At 45.3% G+C, this 8,687-nt stretch overlaps 1 protein-coding gene across 2 annotated transcripts in view; it reads left to right on the top strand.

The window, feature by feature from the left end:
• The first annotated feature begins 435 nt into the window (after window positions 1–435).
• HYCC1 (hyccin PI4KA lipid kinase complex subunit 1) overlaps window positions 436–8,687 on the top strand; it is a 137,943-nt gene continuing 129,691 nt past the window's right edge. For both annotated transcript variants that reach the window (XM_089673191.1, XM_089673192.1), the window contains exon 1: window positions 436–776. The gene's annotated coding sequence lies outside the window, so the exon portion shown is untranslated. The remainder of the gene's footprint in view (window positions 777–8,687) is intronic.

The raw sequence follows: 8,687 nt of genomic DNA, 5'->3' as shown, positions 1-8,687 counted from the left end.
CATTGTGCAGACCCCCCCATGTCGCTCCCTGTACTCGGTGTGCTGACCCCCCCATGTCGCTCCCTGTACTTGGTGTGCTGACCTCCCCACGTCGCTCCCTGTACTCGGTGTATGGACCCCCCTACGTTGCTCCCTGTACTTGGTGTATGGACCCCCCTACGTCGCTCCCTGTACTCGGTGCGCGGACTCCCCTACGTCGATCCCTTTACGGACCCCTCTCCCTGTACTCATTGTGCAGACCCCCCCATATCGCTCCCTGTACTCGGTGTGCTGACCCCCCCCACGTCGCTCCCTGTACTCGGTGTGCGGACCCCCCTCCATCACTCCTTGTATGTAGTCCTCAGCACTCCCTCCTCCTCCCCTACTCAGTAGAGCCACTACAAAGCTGGCAGTCCGCACTTCTCCCCAGACTGGGGGCGTGTCTTCCTGACGTCACCGGATTGCTAAACCCTCCGCTCGGAACTCATGGTTTGGAGAGGGCTCGGAGTCACGTGACGCGGGTGATTGGCATCTCCCAGACAGGAGGGTAGACGTAGCGGGGTGCGGGCTGCAGATCCTCCGCCAGCTCTGTGTACGGCACTCTGGGGTGATCGCCGGTGATCGGTCTCCTCCTCCTCCTCTCCCCCGGGATCGCCGTGCTTCCTCCTGCCGGGACTTTCTGGGCGGACAGTCAGGAGGGAGGGACACTTCCTATTCCAATGCTTGTAAAGTTTGTTCTACAAATCGGAACCGGCCCGGACGGCGAGGGAGCTCCGCCACTCTTCTCCGAGCACCGTGTGAGTACTTTGTGTGCCCCCCCCCCCCCCCGTCTACACCCGGGGCGGGCTCCCCGATCACACAGCCCTGTATGTGACACCCGGTGCTGCCTGTCAGTCCGGGGTGATCCGGGGACACTGCGCTCTGTACATGGGGGATGTGGTGGAATGCACATCCTCCATGTGTCTGTAGGGTCGGCTGTTGCTGGGTCTATTGTGTGTGTGTGTGTGTGTGTGTGATGGATGGATGGGGACACAGGCTGGGCTGTCACGGGGAGTCTACTGATCAGTACGGTATGGGGCTCATTCACATCACCACCATGGACAGGGGAACCCATTGTACACACAAGGAGACCTGTCCTGTGTTCTATTGTTTCTCCCAAGAAGCCAGGATGGCTGGTGATCGGTGCTGGCGCCCGCAGTGATCGGTGCTGGCGCCCGCAGTGATCGGTGCTGGCGCCCGCAATGATCGGTGCTGGCGTCCGCCGGGATCGGTGCGCTGACATTTTTTAACATTTTAATAATTTAGAAAAAAACAAGTTGATCCGATCAATACATTGTGACAATGCATCCCACCCCCTATACAACACACACCAGTACCCAGGGATTGGACCCATCGGATCTCACCTTCTGGTCTACATCAGCCATTCATCTCTATGGGCTCCAGGGCTGCCCACACATTATACAATTTTCCTTTGAATTCACCAAAACCATATAATGAGGTCAGACCTAAACACTACGGCTCCATGCACACTAGCATTTTTTAAAGCTCCTAGAAGCTGTTATTCGCTTTATTATTCTGCTCCTAGAAGTCCAATAGTATCATCCTATGTGTCCGTGCACACTACTTTAGGCTATTAGTATTTGGGCTTCAATGTGTAGGAGCAGAAAAATAATTGTTTTTGGAGCGTTTTTCCAGCACAAAAAATTTGAAATGCTCCTAACGACCGCTTTTTATAGCTTTTTTTTTTTTTTTTTTTTTCCTACACGTACTGTGAAAACGCTAATAAAACCCTAATGCTCAGTGTTTTTATCCACTTTTTTTTTTCTTCAGCGTTTTTGGAACTTAAAAAAACGCTAGTGTGCATAGAGCCTTCAGCATATTTCTTTTCTGCTCCTAGAAGCTAAATCGTGTTATCCTATGTGTTCATGAAAACAATTTTCAGTTATTAGCATTTTTTTGAGATTCAGCAAAAAAATAGTTTTTGGTAAGTGTTATGGTGCGTTTTTCCAGCAGAAAAAAACACAAAAACACTGCTAATGGATTTTTCCTATTATAGCTTTTTCTTTTAATATTCAATTCTTTTTTTTTTTTTTTTTCTTCTATATGTACTGTAAAAATGCTAATTAAAAGCTACTAATAAAACACTTATTACCAGCATTTATCTAGCATTTTTTTTATAAAAAAAAAATCACTAATGTGCATGGAGCCTAATCGTGTAGTATCCTATGTGTCCATACAAACTAGTTTGTAGTAAAAAGCATGTTTAGGAGCAGAATTTTTTTTTAATTTTTTTTTTTTTATTTCAGGTACTTGTATAGTGCCGTCAATTTCTGTAGTTATGTAATTTTGTACATTCATATCAGTCCCTAACCCTTGGGAGCGTACAGTCTATGGTCCCTAACTCACACATTCTAGATCCAATTTAGACAGGATCCAATTAACCTACCAGCATGTCTTTGGAGTGTGGGAGGAAGCGGTGGTGCCTGAAGGAAACCCACGCAGGCACAGGGAGACCATGCAAACTCCAGGTAGGTGGTGCCAGTGGTTGGGATTCGAACCAATGACCCTAGTACTGCCAGGCGGAAGTGCTAACCATTTGGCCACTGTGCTGCCCCATTATTTGTATTTTTAGGAGGAAAAAAAAAAAAGTTAAATGCTACTAAAACACTCCTAACACATTTTTTTTTCTTTATGTGCTGTTAAAATGCTAACGCTCCTATACGTAACTACAAGCTGGCACAAAAAACGCTATTATCAGTGGTTTTCATGCCTCATTTTCTTTTGTTTATATAAAAATGCTAGTGAGCGTGTAGCCTTGTCATGCAGGCCCTTGCACTATGTAGCTTAAGGTAAATCTAAAGGAAATTAAAGAAGAAAGTTGTATAATGTATGGCCAGGTTAACTATACATTTCTCTTATTGGCTGTCTTTTGTTCAGGCTGGCTTCACACCTTTTGCATTTTGTTAGCCTGTTCTTAAAAGCACAGGAACTCACAACAAGCTATTTAATCTGAATTCCTATGGGTCTTCATCACATCCATGCAAGTTCCTGCAGTGAGATTTTGGAAGATATTCAGAGACTTTGTTAAAATATACATAAACCCTCACCTTGCAAAACAATACATTCCATTTCAAATAGAAAGGAAAGGCAACGCATTTGTGTGTAGATAAAATAAAATTAAAAATATCTTCCCCTCCCCGCCCCCATTATTTTAAAGTGATTACCTCTGTTCTCAGTTGGATAAGAGCTAGGGGGGTGGGGAGAGAAATGGCACACTGGTCTTCCCAGTGAATGGATGCACAGGGGGGCGTGTCAGGACAAGTCTGATCATTGGAGGAGAGCACACAGAGTTCCCAGCACAGCTAGAGAACTGACCACGCTGTGCTCTCATGCCTAGTGTGGTAATTTTTTTAATAGGAAAGCAGAGGGCCCAGCAGGAACATCAGGGATTTCATACAAAGGAAGCAATACAAAGAGAACAGGATGCTTTTTCATAAAAGCACATGGGACAGTAGGCAAATATCAGGAATATGAAATGTGGGTTTACATATTCTTTAACCTCCCTGGCGGTGTTCCCGAGTGTAGCTCGGGGTAAAGATTCAGTACCAGAAGCGGTTACTCTGAGCTACACTCGGGCTTACCATGCGGCGCTGCTCCAGGATCTGTTCTTTACTTACCTTGTCCTGCGCTCCCGCGATGTCCCTCCTGCAGTGTCCCCTGTAATGTCCTCCGGTGGATGCCGGCACCTGTCTTCTGGGTTCCGTCCCCTGCAACGTCGGTATGTACGGGGACGGAATGGCGGGAAATTTGAAAATGGCAAAAAGTGACATTCACTAAAATCACATAGTAAAACATTACTGTATCAAACCATTTCACATACGTTTTGTCCCTAGTGCTTTGTCCGGCGCCCTGCCTGCATTTTTACCGTTCTTTCTGCCTGGAAACTAAGAAACGTCCATGGCTTCCAAAAAGCATCCTTTTAGGCCAAAAGCAGTTTTAGACCAAATAGAGCACATCGATAGTAAATTAGAACCACCTGCAGAATTGAGTGATAATGATTTGTGGGGGAAATTTGTCATCAGACATTGAAAACGATTTTGCGACTTTGTTCAATGATGTGCGAACTTGGCGCTATATTTCAAATTTCAGTGTTTTTGGTTTGATTATATTATTGAATTAAATTTATATTATTTTTTATGATTATTAAATTATAATTTATGATTTCGTGTTTCAAATTTTATCCTACCCGGGATGTTTACTAGACTCTTGTTTGGACAGATTTCAGTGAGTTATTCCTAACAATTACAGGCCTACAATAAAAAAATACATATTTCCATGCAAAAAAAGTACCGCTTTGAGCACAGAAATATGAACATAATCAGACCGCTAGGGAGGTTAATGCTGGAAGGTGTATTTTTGGGTCCATAAATCTCAATAGAAGCACATCAAAAACTTATACAAAATGCATGTACATACATTTTTCATATTTTTTTTTTTTTTGTGTGTTTTTGGTACGTTTGCATTTAACAGCCAGTCTCCTACAAAATAAATGCATTAAAACGCACCAAAAGAAGCATAAAAAGCACACACAGGTGTGAATATCACACTAAAAGTGTTTTATGTCCCTTCAAAAAAAAAAAAACATGGCTCCTCATCCAGCCAGAAATCATGTAAGCTCATAACAGTCCAGCGACAGAGATTACAAGAAGTTATCAGTTAGCATTGTTCTTTGCTATCTTCATGGACTACGGAACACCTCCCATCTTATAGAGAAGAAAGGGAGGTGTTGTGTAGTCCTAAGCGACTCCATGGAAAAATTGTGTGGAAAAAAAAACTAATAATAATAATGCAACCACCACATCCATGGACTGGTAAGCTGCAATACTCTCTGTTGTGTTTAGATATACTTTAAAGTAGATTTAAATCCTTAATAAATAATGTTTACGTTGCTAAAGTGCTGCGTATCATGAGGTGACTTTTAAAAAAAAAAAAAAAAAAAAAAAAAAAAAAATATATATATATATATATATATATATTACACCGTATTTTCCGGCGTATAAGATGATTTTTTACCCCTTGAAAATCTTCTCAAAAGTCGGAGGTCCTCTTATACGCCGGTATACGGCATACTGCCGCTGCCCCCCCCCCCTTCCAACGGAAGGGACACTAAGTACAGGGGTGGCCAGGGGCTGCTGTTTCTTACCTGGCTCTGGTCCCACGACGATCCAGTCCAGAAAGCGCGTCTGCTCCTTCATTCAGTTCGGCCACTGGATGTTTGCGCGGCTGCTCGGCTCTGCCTCCTCCCCGGTGATTGGCCGCCAGAACTGTAGCTCAGGAAAGGCACACAGGCGGCCTGGCGAGGAAGCGGAGCCGAGCGGCCCCGTGAAAATCGAGTAAAGGAGCAGCCAGTAAGTGTGCCGTGCAGAGATGCTGCTGCAACCACATATGCTGGCTGCAGCAGCACCATACTGGAACAGGTCAGCAAGTGTCATTGGTGTCAGTGGGAGGAATAGTGCCCCATCATTGGTGTCACTGATATCAATGATGGGGCATTATTCCTCCCACTGACACCAACGATGGGGCACTTTTCCTCCCCCCCCCACTGACACTAATGATGGGGCACTATCCCCCCCCCCCCACTGACACTAATGATGGGGCACTATCCCCCCCCCCCCACTGACACCAATGATGGGGCGCTATTCCTCCCACTGACACCAATGATGGGGCGCTATTCCTCCCACTGACACCAATGATGGGGCACTATTCCTCCCACTGACACCAATGATGGGGCACTATTCCTCCCACTGACACCAATGATGGGGCGCTATTCCTCCCACTGACACCAATGATGGGGCGCTATTCCTCCCACTGACACCAATGATGGGGCGCTATTCCTCCCACTGACACCAATGATGGGGCGCTATTCCTCCCACTGACACCAATGATGGGGCGCTATTCCTCCCACTGACACCAATGATGGGGCGCTATTCCTCCCACTGACACCAATGATGGGGCGCTATTCCTCCCACTGACACCAATGATGGGGCGCTATTCCTCCCACTGACACCAATGGTGGGGCGCTATTCCTCCCACTAATACCAATGGTGGGGCACGATTCTTCCCACTGGTGTGCATTGGAAGAGGGGTAGTCTTATACGGTGAGTATAGCCCAAACACTACATTTTAACAGGAAAAGTAGGGGGTCGTCTTATACTCCAGAAAAGTGTGTGAGTGAGTGAGTGATTTGACCTTTTTAAGGCCTCATTCTCATGGGCAAACCAATCTGTACACCCACGTGAAGGGCTATCTTCACCTACACAGGTGTTCTGTGCAGGTAGCCTCTCTGAATTAATGACAGGATCTCCAAGCACATCCCAGAATGTACATGCATTCACGTTTGACGCATGGATCAGAACACAGACAGGCTTAGTTTACATTTGTGCTCGGAGGGGTTAAAAACCGGTTAAACAGTTTATTTATTTTTAATTTTAGTGTCTCCTCCTGATGTATGGAGTTATATGCATGCCGTGGCCTTGATGCTTTGTTTTACAGCAAGCCCTAAAGGACACCTTTTGACCAAAAATAATAAATGCACAATTTTTTGCAGGTAAATATACTTACTGCTTCAATTAACTACCATGGAGCTCCACAACATTGTGGTAGTTCATTGAGAACGAAAAGCAAACAGCCGCTAAGGCTGTCTGGACTTGTAGTTCATTCATTCACAGAACATGGATGGATGGGGGGGCAGGGGATCGAGTGGTGGCTGCAGCGTTGGGGACATGTTCCCAAAGGTAAGGGTGGAACATGTCACATGTTCCCATTTCTGCAGCCGCGCCCACCGCCTTCCCTCCCTCTGGCAGATAGTGCGGGGAGAATTTCCAGTGTTGTTCTCTTAGGGTGGCTTCACACTGCCCCACTGTGGTCCCACTGCGTTTTGGTCAAAGTGCAGCTAATCGTCAGGTTAGCTGCGATTCCCCATAAACTCCTAAGAGGTCCCAGGATGTTTCAGAAAGCGCATTAAGATGCAGCCTGCAGAAATTTTGATACACTTTCTGAAAATAGCAAAACCACAGAATGCACTGCAACACAGTACTCGTAGAAGCCCAAGAAAGAAGTGACCTCGCAGGACAAATGCACATAGCAAAACGCATGTCAGCTGCATGAAAATATGCATTAACTGCAAAAAAAGCATATCAAATGCATGCAAATGTGCAAAGGCAAAATGTGCAGTAGATGTGCAGTTGCTAGTGTGAATTGGCCCTTAAAGCATATCCTTTGCTGTGTGGGGGTGGGGGAGCACCAGGACCTGTACCAAGGGTAGATTTTGCCCAATTCCTGGGGTTCAGCTTTAAGTTAATCTGGTAGTCCAATAGTACGGTAATGTCTCTATGCCTTTCCTGAGCCTGATGGACATTCCCGAGTTGTCTAGCTCCTAGATGATCTGCCCCCCCCCCCCCCAAGTGATCCCATCCCCTCTGAACACCCTATGTAAATATGCATGTTTTTATTATAATCCTCTAAAAATGAGTTTTTTGTCTGTAGCATGTTTTCTTGGAAAACTGTCATCAGATGTCTGTAGGTTTACCTGTGAAGGAGCCTAATTTAGAGGCCACTACTAAATCTTTAGTTTTCAAGATGGTTTGGATTAGGGTTGGATTTATGTCTTAAGGCCCAGTTCAGACATTGCGTCGCAGGAATGATTGTTTCCACTTGTGATTTTCAAAGCACCATTTACTCGCATTTCCATGTATTGCCCATAGGACAACCCATTCACATTAGTGGCCTGCCCTATGTGTGTTTGTCATCCAAAAGAAGCTCCTTTTTGGGTCACAAGCTTAGTGCAGTTTTTAAAAGTGCATTTTGCTGCGAGATTCTGTTGCATAACAGTTGCATCAGTATCCTACTGCATTTTGGGTGCCATTAAGAAAAATCGCACCCAAACACGTCATGCAGTTTGCTGTTTTTTGGAATCACAGGCAGAATTGGGTCAATTCCAAATTGTCTCATTTGAATGTGTCCTTAGTGTGGCATGACCCCTCAAAGCTGAACTCTATGGAGAGAAAAAAAACCCCACAAGTGATTGCAGTTGTTTAAAGCCCAACTCCGGGTAAAAAAAAAAGTGTGTGTTTGAATAATAGGGATGCACTGACGCCGACACTAAGTATTTCCATGCGTACTCGTACTCCTGTGATGGTGCTGACCAGTCAGATGGTGTCTCTAGTCCAAACTGTCATCGCTGCAAGGAGAGGAAAGAATGTGGTGGGGATTTCAAATCTCCACCGCTTTCTCTCCTACCACGGAGACTAGGCATTGGGATTCCTGCACTGCTCCTGTGTGAACTTGGGCTATAACAAACCTTGGTCCCCACACAGGAGCAGTAGGGAAACCACATGCGATTTGGACAAGAATCGCATCCCTGTTCAAATCGCATGCTATTCTTTATGGTGCAATCTGCATCCATTAATGCAAATTCCATCGCAAAGTATTGGTCATCAGCGAGTACTTGACCGAAAGTATCGGTACTCGTCGATTAAAAAAAGAAAAACGTGTCGGTGCATCCCTAATCAATTTATCCATAAATGTATTTTTTAAAAATGCCATCAGTGTAAGTACCTGAATTTGTCCTGGTATCAGCCTCTTATGGTCCCTTTACAGCAGGACTGGAATGTGAGAGGAAGAAGCAGCACAAAGAGCCAATCAGTTTG

This window comes from Staurois parvus, unplaced genomic scaffold, assembly GCF_062004578.1.
Source record: "Staurois parvus isolate SC_StPar_1 unplaced genomic scaffold, SC_StPar_1.0 ptg000136l, whole genome shotgun sequence".
In the NCBI taxonomy this organism is placed as follows: Eukaryota; Metazoa; Chordata; class Amphibia; order Anura; family Ranidae; genus Staurois; species Staurois parvus.
This window is presented reverse-complemented; position numbering and strand designations above follow the sequence as displayed.